This window comes from Cygnus olor, chromosome 1 (assembly GCF_009769625.2).
Source record: "Cygnus olor isolate bCygOlo1 chromosome 1, bCygOlo1.pri.v2, whole genome shotgun sequence".
In the NCBI taxonomy this organism is placed as follows: Eukaryota; Metazoa; Chordata; class Aves; order Anseriformes; family Anatidae; genus Cygnus; species Cygnus olor.
Window position 1 is genome coordinate 14920322 of NC_049169.1, and position 16321 is coordinate 14936642.

The 16321-nt window shown below is 43.2% G+C and overlaps 1 long non-coding RNA gene across 1 annotated transcript; it reads right to left on the reverse strand.

The window, feature by feature from the left end:
* Positions 1–9267: 9267 nt before the first annotated feature.
* Positions 9268–15532, reverse strand: LOC121064065. Its single transcript, XR_005816318.1, has 4 exons — positions 15312–15532; positions 12581–12738; positions 12286–12460; positions 9268–10749 (listed from the first exon to the last, which is right to left on the reverse strand). It is a non-coding gene; the product is annotated as an uncharacterized LOC121064065 (long non-coding RNA).
* Positions 15533–16321: the final 789 nt, after the last annotated feature.

Sequence of the window (16321 nt, forward strand, 5' to 3'; positions counted from 1 at the left end):
AGAGCTGCAGGCCCCAGAGAGGTCAGCGTGAGGGAGAAATGGGGATGTCCCTACATAGGAGTTATGACTCAACATGTGCCACAGAGGACTATACCAGGTGGCACAGGGACTGCTGGGCACTGACCCTCTCCTTCACTTCACATTGCTGCTCCACCCTGTTTACAAGGATAACATGCTCTTGACTAAGCAACATGATTTTTTTTTCTTTTTTTTTTTTTCTTTTTGAGTTCAGGGGCAAAGTCCAGGACACCATCACAAGAAACGACTGGAGGGCTTAGGCAGAATTTACATCTCTGTCTAACAGAGCAATCTAGCACTCAACAGCCATGGGGCTGTGCAGCTGTGAAGGCACCATAAATTTACCAGGTACCTCCTCGGTAATTTTCCTGCCCGGGAAAATTTATTTTTCCCAAGACTTCACTTTAGACTTGACCCTTTCTAGCTCTTTCCTCTATTTTGTCCCTTCCACACTGCTTGTTCCTTTTCTCAGCTTTCTTCTCCTCTGGGCAGATCGGTGTATCAGAAATATACTTCCCAACATCTAGGTTTTGGCTAAGACAAGAATGTTTTAAACCAGACACTGATTTGACTGTTTTGGTTAAATCCTCTTCATTAGTATGAGGTAAACAAAGTGATACTTATCCAACTGCAGCTGAGTTACAGTGGATTTGCTCCAGTTAACCCCATGTTCTCATTTGCTTACTTACCCTTAGTGCTGCAGGGTGACATTATCACAGGGAAGAGCCCAAGCCAGCTGTGCCTTTGCAAAGCTGTTATCTCCCAGCCTTGAACTCAGGCACTTCATATCTAACATCAGTCCACTCTCACAGGATACATCCAAATGCAATTTTCTCCACTCTCCACACCGGTTCAGCTTCTAAAAGGTTTTAATAACACCCCAGTGTGCACAGCTATAAACCAAGTTCAAAGTGCGTGTTTTGAGCCAACTTTATATGAGGAGGTGTGAACCCAAGTCAGTGTGTTTCCTCATGAGAAAATTTCTCTGATTTAATGCGATCAATTTAGCAACTGAGCTTGTGAAATGGGCTGTAACTCTGTAGAGCTGGCCTCACGTTGGAGAGGAAGAGACACCGAGCTTCAAGGAAGGATCAGCTGCAGGTCAAACTCACCTTGCAAATGCAAGCAATCCCAGCTGTGGCTCCATGCTCCAGTCCAGCCAGCTGAAGCTCAGGGGCTTCTCCCACCAGTTCCTTCTCAGGAAAATGGCTTCTGTATATTGAGCAACAACACAGCTGAAGCTTCCTAAAACCGATGGTGGTGAAGCAACACATCTCTGAGTAATGCCTAGGCTTCCTCCAGCAGTCCCCAGGCCCATCAGTTCAGCTCACCAGTTGCTTTTGTGTCCTGCTGCTGAAGGACAACCCACCATGTTCAGGGACTCCTGGTTCTCCACTGGGTAGAAGGGATGATTTTGAAGCCCTGGTTGCACTGCTGTACATTGGACCCATGTCCACCTTGCTCCTGGTAGCCCTGATGCTCCTCAGCAGTGAAAAGCAGGACATTGTACATAGTAAGAAAACCCCTGGGCAGCCTCTGGAAACACATTCCTGCTTCCCATCAAAGCTGCTTCACAGGTTCACCGCCCATCTGTATGTTAATATTTCGGCTAGTTTTGCTTGCTCTTCCCAGTGAAATTTCATCACTATGTTTAATTGCAAAAGCCAACCACTATATTCAAGAGATGAATTACCCTATTGCCACAAGAAAGTTTGATGTTTAGTAGCTTAAGAGATATTTATGACTGAAGCAGTTCTTTTAAAATAAAACATTCATTTGTAGAAATTCCCCATTGGGGGAAAAAAAAATCAATGACACATAGAAGATGCTAAAGCCCTACCAAAATAGCATCTTAACAGTTTCTTAAAATGGTGAAATGTACACAAATGATGAAAAACAGTTCAGAAAGTTAACCAGTTTAGTCCTGGAGCAATCCAAGCATTTCAAGACAGATTTATAGAGCAATGAAAATCTGATTATGTAAACTATCATAAATGGATTCAGTGTTAGAAGCCAATACTAAATCTTCAGCTGTTTACTGAAAAAAAAGGCAATAGGGGACTATACATTAAAATGAAGATTGATTTCAGAAAGCCTAGCATAAATGAAATATGCTGACATAATGGGTAACCGGAAAGAAAGAAAGCATAAAATTAACAATTGTCAGCTCTTGCTCCAGGATTATGACTATAAACTAGAAAATGACATTAGTTGTAATGCTAGTCCTTGAGATGAACTGCAAAACTTTTGATAAAGCTTGTCAAAACTTTCCAGGTCTCTGGTTCAAAACGTGCTGCAATCATGCCTGATCATTAAGAATAATTGGAGGCAGTCCTGAAAAACCCTGTGCACGAACCCCTGCCTTTTCTGCCAGGATGGGACCCTGCCCCTGCCACTGGGGCCATGTGCATGGTGTGACTTCAGGGGGCTGGGGGGATGTGGGGTCAGGAAGAAGCCCGTCCTCCTGCCTCTCTCCACTCCCGCCTGACACCTCCGTGTTTCTCACGCATGGCCTCAGCCAGCCAAAACATTTTGTGAGCCTTATCACATTTTACAACATTATTTTGATCCTGGTTGAAAGTGCGTGGTTATCAGGCACTGCTGTGGCTCTTGGGAAGGCGAAAGAGGAGCTGGGAGCTGGGGGGGCACGACTTGCCCAGCTGCCCTGAGTGCCAGCCAGAGCCAGGAGTTTTCATTATCACTGGGAGGAGAGCACCAGTGCCTGGATATCTTATCCTCTGGGGCTGTGTCAGACGGTGAGGAAGACGGGGAAAAAGGCTTTATTTCGGAGCATGAAGGCAGATAAGGAACACGAGTGGGAGGACAGAAGGCTGGGCAATGCAGCTTTGAGTTCTGGATGGAGCTGTCAATGAACGAGGAGCAAGGAAACCTGCATAAAATGGTTATAAAATGGCACTCAATAAAATTAATCACAATTAGCTGAAGATCTGGATGTAAGAGTAGTTAGGCATGACACCCTTTGGACACCCCTTTGCTCAAAACCAGCATGGCCATACATGAGTGTGGGATGACACATTTCAGAAGGGCGGCACTGGCTGTGCACCTGTTCTGCTCTGCACAGCATCACTGTCAGGTTTTACCACACTCAGAGCAGAAATGCACAACCAGGTTTCAGAAATGACATCAGGTGAGGTTTTTCAGGTGTTTTTCCTTGGTAAACATCCCTGTTATTTGGTTTGGTCCAAGGCATCACAACAAAGTTATTGTAAACTCTGCAGCCTTTTCATTCTCTCTTTTTCACCTATCTACTTTTCATAACTGTACAAATTGGCTTAATCCTTCTTTAAATCTATTTTCATTAAAATTCATTATAATCCTGAAAGAACTGATAACGTGACTCATTAAAAATTTGTTGTTAAATGTTATGGATTTCGTTCTTGTTGCTAGGCCCTTCTTTTTCTCTCTTTCCCTCCCCAAAAGAAGTGTTAAGCAAAAGTGTTTCATTCTAGCATTGTGCTTAAAACATAGCCAATGGCATTAGAGTTGGGATTAGATATGATCCTTTTTACTGGATGTATAAGTCAAAATAAAATGAAAAGTGCCCTGGGAAACCATCCAAAAGAGCATTTCAAATCCTTAAAAGAATCCCAACACATTGTGTTGCCTCTTTTGAAACTAGGTCTGCAAACTGGTAGGTTGGTAAATTAGCCATTAGTTTTTTTAAAGAATGAATCTGGGTGGGCACCCAGCTCAACATGTGAGCTCCCGGCTCAGAAGTAGAAAACACAGCGAAGCAAGAAGTCAAATCCATGTCCAGATGGTTGCAGAAGAGTTTCCGAAGGTCCCACCACCACCCCATGATACCTCCTGCCACCATATGGAACAGCAGCTTCTGTCACCTGCAGGTTGGGTGTCCCATTTCCCCAGTGGGTGCCAGACTTTTATGTCGCTGGTGCTCTTGGGATTTTCCCAGTGGAAAACAATGAGAACTGCCCCTGCACTGGAGGATTGGCAGCCTACACCACTCCACCCCTTTCTGAGAGCCTTTCCAAGGTGACCCGGGGCTGAAAGGTGTCCAGATTATTCTGATTCAAGTGCAGATTTTGGTTTTACATTATGAGAAACCTGTACAGATTTGGGGGGTGGTGGTAAGGGTATCTAGGGTGTTTTATCTCTACAGAAAGAAGTTTTACAGGCATGAAAGAAAGAACTCAACTTTGTCCTGCACTTGGCAAGCAATACCGCCCTACACTATTTAATCCAGTGGATCTGCTCAAATATTGTCAATGCAATAAAAATATAATAAAAGGAAAAGAAGTCAGGTAGAGAAGGGTGGGAGGCTACATCTGGATGTCATGGCAGGATATTTTTTCAGATATTTAGATGCATTTGCACTTGTTTCTGACTCTCTGGGAGCAGGACTCCATCACCCATCGCTGCAGGTTATCAGCAGTGCAGCTCTTGGTGCTGCCACTTGTTGTGCAGGCTGTCCCTGGAGCCAGCAGGCGGAAGAGGCACTTTTAGGAGATGACTCACCTCGTGCTAAGGCTGATATTTAACCTCATCAGGATGAGTCGTGCCCTAGAAGTGCCTATTTCCCCCCACTGAATGAAAGGGAGCCTAAAGCGACCAGCTCTGACAAAGACGGCTGTGCTGTTGGCATCAGCAGGGAGGTGAGATCCTGCAACTGAGTCATTTTATCTGCCCTAAAATGCGGTTGTGGGATTGATTGTTTCAGATTTCGCTATTTATACAGAGCAACATAAAGAAACAAGGAGGAACTGTTTCCTTGCTGGTCTGAGTTGGCACCCCAGGGGTGAGTCACACCGATCTCCCTCCGATAGCCGGGAGACGGGTGGATAACTCACACCGATGTCAGCATGCAGACACATCCATTAGCCGCAGTGACAAAGTCACGAAACCTCCACTTCTGCTGTAGGAGTATAATTACTGCAGGAGAAAAATCTGAGTCACGGGTGTAATGCAGCCTCCTGTCAGGTATGTGATACGTAAGGTGTTAAGCAGCTGAGGGGCTGGAAAATACTGAAACGATCACTGCTCAGTGCAGGTGAATCACACAGTGAAGTTCCTTGGATGTGGCACATGGAGAAGTGGTTTGCAAAGCATGTGGGACAGCATATTAGTGCTCAATTTTTCGCAGTGGTTTTCACAGAGAGATAAACATCTCTCTTATTTCATCCTTGCTATTTTGAAGTAGATTCTTTCAGACAGTGTCTGGAGTTGCAGATTTTCTTCATCTAAACAGATGTCAAAATATCTCGGGGTATGGAAGTAGACATTTAGGACACCTGCACAACATTTTCCAGTGAGGTACCATGCACTCACGTAGTGAAGGAGTGAGTACAGCTGTAGTGGAGGAACTCTAACATCTACATAAATCCAATTCAGAATTAAACTGCTACTTTAAAATGCTTTAAGGAGGCTATTTATTTTTCTTTCTTATTCTAGTGTAATTGGTGCAGGGTTGTTTAGATACCTTATCTAAACATTTCTGTCTCCTCTTACGTTGTTGTGATTTTGGTAAAAACCTTTTGATGCTTGGAGTAACAGCTGACATTCACTTAGTCTAGAAGAAGAATCAGTGGCTAAATGACCCTTTTGTTGGGAAAAGCTGCTGGGAAAAGGCTACCACCGAAGCACAGATCTGGGCAGGAGCGGTGCCATCGAGCTGCTGCATTTCCCAGGAACAAGGCTGCAATGAGGAGCTCCCCAGCACTGGGGTTGGTGACATCACCTTGTCCTTGGGAAATGCTGGAAAGCACCAGAAAATGACAGCAGGAAAAGACACAGACACAAACAGGATGGTAACGAGGCACAGAAAATATTGAGCTGTTTTGATGTGACTTACACTTGGCAAGCCCCTGTGGGCTGCTACCTTCATACTTGAGTTTCTTCTCCCCAGCACAGTCCAACAGGCAGCACAGGGCTTGCCTCTGCTTCTGGGAAGCCAATGGGGAAGGGCCACAGAGGCAGCACACCTGGGCAAGCTGGACCACTTCTGGTCTCTGGTCAGGGGCTGTGCCACCAGGGCTGCAGGTGAGGCCAACTTGCCTGCCGGTCTTAGACATTATGGCTTACTTTCTGCATTCAGCCTTTTGATCTGACCCATACTGACTCTTCCTTTCCTTTTTTTTTTTTTTTTTTTTTTTTTTTAAGTCTGTCCCTTTTCCAGTCTTCTGCAGCATCACAAATCCTCCAAGGTACTGTCAGTGCCTTGCTGGGTCCCCAGGAGGGCTGAAACCTGCTGGGTGATGGATACACAAAACCATGGAGGTCTGTGGGAATACAACACAGAGGTGATCCAAGGTCTTTTTATGGAATTAGCTCAGATCCAGTTGGACTTATTTTGGACTCATGTTGAACAAGGCTTTGTGGATGGGCATAGCAGTGGGCTGGAAATGACCCACACGACTCTCCTCACTCTGTGCCTCAGCAGGTGATTCTCCCAGAGCTTGGCAGGGGATATGACACAGGTACAAGTGCAGTCAGCTCACATCCAGACAGACTTTCTGAGAGCCTTATCTCAAATGGAGATTGTTAGACTATTTCTAGGCCCAACATGACCCTGTAATCTGCTACGCTTCATTCATGTGGCTGTCATGCTAATGAGCCATGTCAGACACTACCTATCTCTGCATATGTGGCAGAGATAATCTCCAAACTGGATAATTCAACCACAGATGCCAGAGAGCTGGGTTTAGCTGCAAAAACCTCTGGGATTGCTTCAGCCTTGTCCCTAAGCACTCCAGGGTGACTTTCATTGGACCCAACCGAGCTGAAAACATCTCATTGAGGGAGTTCTCCCTAATCTGTTCCTTCTGTTGTGCTCAGTTCTTCCCCTTTCGTCAGTGCTGTTAACTGCATTAACCATCTGATAGCAGTTATATTTTTTTTACTGAAGTATTAAGCAACTTGAAAGATCATGAAGTCCTGCTGGAATGGGGACTCACTCTGAAAGGGGTAGTCACATTGGCCATATCTACCAGTCTTTATACAGGTAAATGAAGCTGGTATTTGCTGTGAAAACACATCCTGCCTTCTGAGCGATCCCTTCTTGGAAAGAGGAAGCCCAAGTGCCACTTTACCAAAGCAGTAAAGGAGAACAAGACAAAACATTGGTGAGGCCTGAGAAGGAAGGTGCACAGAAAACAAGGAGTGGATAACCATGAAATCCTGAACTCACCATCTCCTCAGATTACGCTTTCACCCACAGGAGAGGCAGAAAGCAAAACTCAGCAGGCATTAAAAATAGAAAACAGATATAAACTCACTGCAAACTCAGTATCAGGTACCTTCCCTGGCTCCCACTCTCCATCTCCTCTCTCCTGACTGCTTGTCTTCAGCCCGTTTGGTTGTGACAGCACAACTGTTTGCAGCACTGCATTTTGAACGGGATTAGGGAACTGATCCGATTAAAAAAAAAATCCTGCCAAGAAATGTTAGTTCTGTGATGGGAACGGACGATAGTGAGAATAATTGAAACCAGCATTGCCACTGAACATGTTGCATTACAAAACCACAGCCCCAGCTACATGGCCAGCCCGGCCAGGCAGCTCTGCATTGTTCTGATTTATGAGTAAATCTGCCATTAGAAACTGGCACTCCTCTTGCCTGGGACTTTTTTATTATTATTATTTATTTTGTTTTAAATAAATGAGTACTGTTGTCTTCCAGTCACAACAAATATTGCGGCTGTCTTATTTAGGGCTAATGATTGACATCTTTTATCATGAAAATGAAATTCAAGGATTCAAAACTGTATTAGAAATGGCTGAGAGGAGAAAGTATGGATCAGAAATTTCAGAGGGAGAAACATTAACGTAACAATTACAGGAACACAAAGCCTTAAAAACCCACAAAAGTCATATGAAAAACTATATTTATAAAATAAAATTAAATTAAATAGCTCCTGTTTGGCACAGATAGGCACATCTGCACTGCAGAGGAGGTGTGCGCCCACCCATGGCACGAGGGCTGTGACTCCTGCCAGCAAGGCTTTCAGGGCAAAGTACATGTCTTACATGTTCTTGTGCTCCTAACCAAGAGCATAAAAGGGTGGAGCTGCTCTCATTCACTGTGAGATTTTTCTTGTCCATAGCAGAGGCTGGAATTCACTCAACACCAGGAGGTTTGACAGCACCGGGGTGCCCCGAGCACTCCCCATCCTCCCCACGGTGAAATTCATGGCATGGTTCTTGGCACGTGGGCCGGTGCCAGCCACCTCTCCCCTGCCCTGTTTCTGGGTAGGGTTCAGAAGCACTGTGGGCCAGGGACTGTTCCCAGCACCAGTTTCCATGCGACCACCCTGTTTGGAGGGTAAGAGAGGTTAATGTTATGGATGCAGGCTGCTCCTTGCCAACCGGCCTCAGTGCCAGGGAATGGCCCCAGGCACATTTCATTTGCTAGTATAGGCGCAGCTTCAGTTTCTTTGTGCTGTGGTTCCTGTCTCATTCACTAGCATTTTAAAACCTTTTGGTAATAGTTTGTTAGTGAGCTGATAGGTATTTTAGACAGCAATTTATGGATTTAACAGATTCCACTTTTTCTTTTCTTTTCTTTTTTTTTTTTTTTTTTTTTTCCTACAGTAAGTAGGAAAGGTGTCCTGAGGCTTTACACCTGCCTCCTGCAGCACTGGGATAACTGCTGACAACGGGCACCCCGGCTGGCTGGTCAGGCTAGGCAACAGGCAAATCCTCTGCTTGCAAACACTCCTCCTTATCTTCCACGAAAAGTAGAGAGGTTTATCTGAGCAGGCTCTTTGTGGAAGAAACCAGGCATTTCTTGGCAACTCAAAGCACAGTGGCAAACTATGCTCTTAATTTGCTAATGCTGTTCTGTTTCAGGGAGCTGCCCTGACGAAACACTCAAGATGAGAAGTAGGAATTAGCCCCTCATGTCCTAAAATTTCTGTGCTTACAGCTCCTGCCTTCATTTTGTCCTCAGCCCCCCAACAAGAGAGCTGTACAGCGCCACCAAACCAGCTGTAAGCCGGCGAGCCAGGCAAATACTAATGCCCAATTTAACATGCAGCTCATGTGCCTTTAAATAGCAGCGAGAGCCGAGCCAAGCCATCCACTGCAGCAATTTCTGGACATATGTGCAGAGCCCCCCTCCCTTGCCGAGCCCTCCCAGCCCGGCGCCGGGGATTGGCGCGGCTGCCTGTCAGTTCCCGGTCACCCCACTGACGTCTCCTCTGTGCTGTGGACTCGATCCCGTTTGTAGCCAATGTAATTACAACGTGGAGAATCAACAACTGTTAACGATTTAGGTTAAACGTAATTTAATGCCCCCAGATTACCGCACTTAGGTTAGATTTCATTTCACACGAGCCATAGAGAGAGTTCGAAGAGGTCGCATACTTCTGTTAAAGTAATTCTGGACAAAGGAAAGATTGACACTAGCTTCCTTGGGCTCTAGTAAATGCTTCAGCAACTTTGGCATGAGTTTCTAATCTGTCATTGCTTTTGGAACTCCACATGTTAAAAGGAGATATGTCTGAGAGCAGAGGTTCAAAATCCATTCTTCCTTGGGGGGGTCCATATATCTTAAAGAAGGAGAGCTTAAAACCCCTAATCAGGTCTAAGGGACCCTTGAAGAGACTATGCCTACTATTTCATCCGCAGTGCCATTGTGTCTATAAGCCATGAAATGGCTTGAAATGACAGCATGAAATGTTGCTGTTAGAAAGTCTAAGTAGTAGTCATCCAAGCCTAGAAACCAAAGAGTCCATCACAGAGTGCCCTTGTGCTACTGGGACGGCTGCCAAGCAAGGCATGCAGATTGCTATTGCTGAACTTTTGGATGATGAGAAAAAGGACGGGACTTCCCAATGCAGCAGGCACTGCCCCAGAGTGCACAGAGCTCCTGAGCAGGCAGGCAGCACAGCTGCTGCCTCTGGTTCCTTTTGGTAGCCACTTTCTAGGTGGACCATGCTGGACCATAGACCCAGAAGTTGGAGCTGGATGCCAAACACATTTTAGTAGAGGCTTTCAGCTCTGTATGTCACTCTAACAGAAAGTTTCCTAACAAAGAGACAGCAAAAATGCTGCCTGGTAGCTTTAGAGCACATTTGTCTCCTCCCCAGATGTAGAACAGCCATGTCTTTTCCAGTCTTCCATGCTTCCACTGCCCCATTAGGAGTGCAAATATTTGTGAATGAAATTGCCAGCTATTCTCTAATTCTTGAGCAACTCAGCAAAAAATAGCATCAAGCCCAGCAAGCTTCTGTGATCTGGTGACAGTGTGAACTTTGTTTATCCTTAGTATTGAAAGTAAAGGGATGTCTGATGCACTGATGTATTTTGATGAAGTTCTTTATGTGCTTGGCTTTGGCAGGTTCTATTAACCCACACCTCTGTGCTCCTGGGCAGCTGCTGTGATGACAGCATTTGGATTTACTGACAGCAGTCTGTTGCTCTGTTGGTTCACAGCACATAACAAATGGAGGAGCTTCCACAGTGTGGAAAAGTCAATGCTTCCTGTGGTCTTACATCTCTTGCTATCTAAGGGTTTAGGCGTTGTCTCATGCTGTTTGTAAAGCACTTTGCTCTCGGGTGGTACGGGGCAGCTCTTTTCCATGAGTCAGATGCAAGGGCAGTGCACTCCACCGTGTTGTCCAAGAGGTTTCGAGCCAACTTTGAGCTTGGTTCAGTACGGCAGTTTTCTTGAAGGTGTCCTGACAAGAATCTCAGTCTTTGCATGGAGGTTTTCAGCAAAGTGCAGGTACCAGCCTAAAGTGCATGTACCAGCCTAAGGAAAAGCATATGCAGATGATGAATAATGACAGAAAGGTTTTGGCTTTAATGAAAAAAGTCATAAACTAATCACACAAAGAAGCAAGCCATCATTATCCTCTGACATGAGGCAAAGACCAGTTACGTACAGAACTTCCTAGCCTATCTAAGCTTTTTTAGTTGTTTGGCATTGCTAGCCTTCCAAAAGTGTGCACAGAAACAGTTGTTCTCCAGCATTATCAATTGTTTTCGTAGCCCATGTAGCTTAATATCTGCTAAAATTGCTCAGATAAGTTGTGTTGTTGGTTTAATAACTGGAGGTGATTATTACACACTTGGTGATTTACAAATGTTGATCACGGTAATATGACTTATATTATTCACAAAAGTGTATAATTACACAAACTAAGTTGCTGGAGCAGAGTGCCTGAGTTCATATTTCACATATAAAACAAATCACTACATTTGATGGTAGTTCACAGAAACAAGAAAAAATGATAATCTCACATCAAGATTCTTCCATGTGGCTCTCTTGAAGCAAAGGAAAAGAAATATTTTACACATTTCAAGTATTTCATGGTTGGAGCAAGATTATTCTCTTTAACTGCAGGATTTCTAGTGGAATGAAGGCTATAATTATATGGTCAGATTGAAATTTTGAGATTTTGAAATTGAAAGATTTTGAAATTATTGCTTTTCTGATTAGAAGGCCCTTTAAAAATGGTCACCAAAAGTCAGCAGTTTAGTCATGTAATAGGAAGCATCGTGGGATGGTTGCCAACTTCTTCCCCTTCAAATGAATTTTCCGCCTGGAAGGACTTCAAATCCCTTTCCAATCACGTAGACTAGACCTGGACACCCATCAGAAGCACGTTCCCTGATATGGCTTAGAACCTGTCGGGACTTTCCAAAGGAAGCAAAGATAAGCGAATCACTACAAGCACAGAAAACAAAGGGGAAGGCAGGCCATGTCAATGCAGATCATGGACCACTTCTATTGTGCACTAAGTAGATCCCCAACTGAAACAGGACTGAACATGGTATTGTAAGTAAGATAGAAGAGCTGGATATTCACAAAGACTGCCAAAGGTGAACTGAAAATTTCCAACAGCAAACTGCAGAGCTATAAACACTGTCAGCCAGGAAAATAAGTGTACTTCCACTCAAAGCAAGTAATATGAAGAATGAAATTACAGTAGTGAACAGGGACTAAAATTCACCTCAAAGGAAAGAAGGAAATACACCATGACAGAATTGCCTAAGAAAGATGTAAGTGATTGAAACAACGGGAGGTAAATAATGCTCCTGTCCAAGAAGGGGCTTTGTACAATTACTCTGAAGAGAAGCTACCATGACGAGAAGTAAAGCTATCTGGTTTCCTTCCTCCTGCTTTGTTCATTGACCATACCTTCACACTACATAATGCTAATGAACAAATAAATTAATGGCAACTAGTACTCTTACACTTCAGTGACTGTAAGAAAGCATTTGACAGTGATGCTGCTATAGCAAGACACTGAAAATGTACAGATTTCATTGTAAAATCACTCACGTTTTCCAATGGCTTTCTCAGTACACCAGAAATTAAATGATTGTTTTGATGTCACTGCCGGCATAGACAAAGGTACATCATCTCCCTGCAGTGTCGTGTACTGCTATGTAGCAAATATCTGGCACGGAGACTGGAGTCCCAGGGGTGTTTGGCAGCCTCGGTTTGCTGGGGATATCTATTCATCAGCAGATGAGATACAACAAAAGACAAATGGCTTAGTCAGAACTGCAAAACAATAAGGTCTTATAATCAACAGGTCAAAAAACAAAGGCTATGAAAATAAATATGACCTTACATGGCACCGTTGTTCTAGAAGGAGTAACTGCTAGCATTGTTGTCCAATTTATTTACCCAGGCAGTATGTCTCACAGCCCTTGTGACTCTGTCTGTGGTGCAGGGTTCAGATGGGCAACGGAAGGACTGCTTGTCTAACACAAATAAAGTCTTTACACACTGTGGATCATGGAGAAGAAATAGGTTTATCAAACACCATTTAAACAACTTTCAGTTAGAGAGCTGCACCAGGTATTCATAATTAAATGATGAGGTAAAGAACAATGACAATTTAGGGTACACACAACTACCTATAGTTGAACAAAAGTAAAGATAAGAATGTAGAACATGTTGGCCGTATCCTGACAATACTGAACAACAGGCTAGGTGATCCAAGGTCCAGAGGAAAAGATGTTGACTGGAGGAATGACTTTTCAGGACATGAGGAACTGAAGAAATGACCTTGCAGATCAGCAGATGGATCACATTACGAGTACTGATCTATGATAGGATTAGTTAGGAGCAAATGACCTCTACCTTATGTCCTAGCTTATGTAAGGGGTGACTTGCCTTACAGCACCCCCATATGCTGAAATTTTCTCTGTACAGGAACCAGGTGCAGCACAGATACAGGGGTCTTCCCAAATTGTCAAGACACTGGCTGAATTCATGCTCTCTACTGTAGACAGCGCAACCTGTTTTCCTTACTTTACACATGGCAAGCCTGTAAATATGCCAACGGTTGCTTTGGACATCTCACTTTCAGCATAACAGTGTGCTTAGTATAAAAGATTTTCAGGTACAATCAACTCAAACAGTTTTTTGCTTTCTATTGAATGTGCCAAGGAATTCACCATGTATCACCAACTGTGATAGTACCTTTTGTCATCTGCCCTCACAGAAACGGGAAAATACTTGTTTTCTGCAAGCTATGCGGTGATTTGGAATGCATTTAAATCAAAGGGGAGACTCGTATTTGGTTACCCTAAAAACCTAAACCAAATAATCTTCTTAGACTTTTTGTTTTAGCAATGTAAAACATTTATTCCCCAGACATGTCAAGGAACCAAGGACTTTTAGCACTGGAATCCCATAAAGAGTCCATTTCCAACAAAGGAAAGCATTTTCTTAACTCATTAAATGTTTGCATTGACCTATGATAGAAGAGTGTTCATTGTACAGGGATAGAGTCATAGGGCAATAATAATTACACACCAAAAAGTTTTGCAAGCTCTAACACGGCTGTTTACTGGTCTATTTTCAAAAATAAATACCTGCTAAAGGTGTGTGCCTGCTGAGGTATTTGTCCCTCCACCTAAGGCATATTAATGTGCAGTTTCCTCTAGTTACGCTGAAGATCATAGGCAAGTCTTGGAGAACACATCACTCAAATCTCTTTCACAACTATATGAAGGTGCTCTAATAAATATATATGTAAAGATAAAATGAAAAAGAGGGAGAGAAAAAGGAACAGATGGTGTCAGGAAGATAGAAGAGAGGCATTTTGTCTTGTTTTATCTTGAAACCAAGAACACACCCTTCACTGAAGCTTTATAACAACAGGGTAGAAGTAAAAAAAAAAAACATATCTCAGGCAAAGAACAAGGAGCAATTAATTGCCTTAATACAGAGGTTTGGACTAACCAATTTATTCAAATCTTTTCTGTAAAAGTTTGGAATATTTTTGGATAGTTTTCTCTTTCTGAGTGCTTTTGACCCTGAGAAGTTAGGTCCCCTAAAAGAAGAGAGAGCGATAGCAGGCTGCAGCCAGCAGACCGCAGGTTTTGCTGTCGCTGGCTCACCCCAAGGGTGGTCCTATGGGGAAATGGAGGCAATTCTTTTGGGGGAGTGGAGGGTTTGTTTCAAGCCAGATGAATTCCCAGAGCCTGTGTATTGCCCGGCCACACTAGTGTGTGTTCTGGTAGAAGGGAACGAGGAGAGGTGGGACATGTCCTGGAGCAGCGGGGAGCAGGACTTGACCTGCACCAGGATTCAAGCTGGCTTAATGTGACCACGGAACAAGAACGTAAGTTGGTGTTAAGGCACTGGAGTCACTGTAAGGGAAGGTTCTTATTTTCATTATAGATCTGGTTTGTCATTGAACTTCATCACACAAAAACTATTATTTGTATGTCTGCTTTTACTCAAATTCAGAGTTACATGAAGGGTTTGGACCAAGGGTCAGCATGCCAAATTTTGTCAGCCTGAGTTCAGTGCGTACTTATGCTTCACCTTTCAGATATCTATTCCTTTCACTGACAGAGTAGCTAATTTGTGCAACACCATTGACTCCCCATTGACATCCCCCCTCCTGGCTGCCTGCATTTTGAGCTGTGGAAGCAGCTAGGCTTTATCACAGCAAGTCTTGCTTAGAAGGGACACACTGGGCAGGGAGCTCTGATGGACATGGCCCCCTACATTACTCTCTCCCTTTCTTCCTCACAGTGTACCTGGGAACCCAATGAGAAGGGCTGGCTTGCTATATTTTGAAGCTTTTCTGTTTTGTCCACACAATCTGGTGCTTTTTTCCTCACTCAGGCAGGAATTTACCAATTCAGCTTTTTACACTTGTTTTTGGACTGTAGTCCCATCCTCATTTACTTCTGCATTGCAATTTACATGTATAATGCACAGTTAATTACAGTTTAAATTAAGCACACAAAAATCAAGATCTGATGATCTGTTTTATCAAATCAGGCTGTGTAAGATTAACAGCTATTATAAAATAAATGAAATATGTAGATAACTCTTACCATTTCAGTAGTTCATTTGCAGATCCATTAATTTTCTGGGATGCACTGAACATACAAATGGGGACCAAGTTGCTCACATGAAAAATGCAGTCCCATTCTTTCCATCAGGCTGCTGCCCAACCACATTAGAAGCAGAAATTCCTTGTGGTTTAATGACAATCTGGTATATCGTACCTAAAATGTATGTCTTTTCTTTTGCTTGCCTGAGTACAATTATCTAGTAACATTTTCTTTTCTAAGAAATAAGACAACACCAAAAAAAAAAAAGGGCTTTATTAACAATTTATATCTTGCTATGATGTATGGAGCTCTGTTTTCTAACACTTGATAATAGTAAAGGATGTTGCAACATCCCATCCTGAGTAGGACTTCAGAAGAACATTGTGGTCAACTCTTTCCCATGAATACCCATGGGCTGCTGCACAGAGCACTCTCCAAAGAAGCAGGGTTGAGATCCTGCATGCCAAGTTCAGGATCATGTACAAGTCTTCTACAGCTTGGATATCACTGACCAAAGACTGCTGCATAAAATGTGGATATCTTCACTCTGACACACTTCGGAATCCAGTGCCTAGCCAAAACTACTTAGCACATTTTTCTCAGATATACAAATAGCTTGGGAATAACTAAAACAACATTTGAAGACAAATTTACTCTTTGCAGAAAAATAAAAAATAAAAAATAAAAAATTATCTAGCCACAGCTGTAAATGTCCTGTATTTTGCATGATGTGTTTGTGGGGAAATGAGGTTATTTTCTAGCAACGAAGTAAATTATTCAGAAGCAGTTCTTAAAGTGATCAAAAAGAAAGGTGTAAGCTACTTTATTATTAATTTTTTTTTAATACAAAAGAGCTGTTCGTTGAGGTACTGATCAAACTAAACAGAAAATCAAATGAATCAAGGATTATCTTCAATAGAATGCACAGGCTTCTGCTGAGACAGAAATGGATTATTTTGCCAAACAGCAGCAGGGCTCGCCAAGATAAATTACTTGATTAAAAACAACCT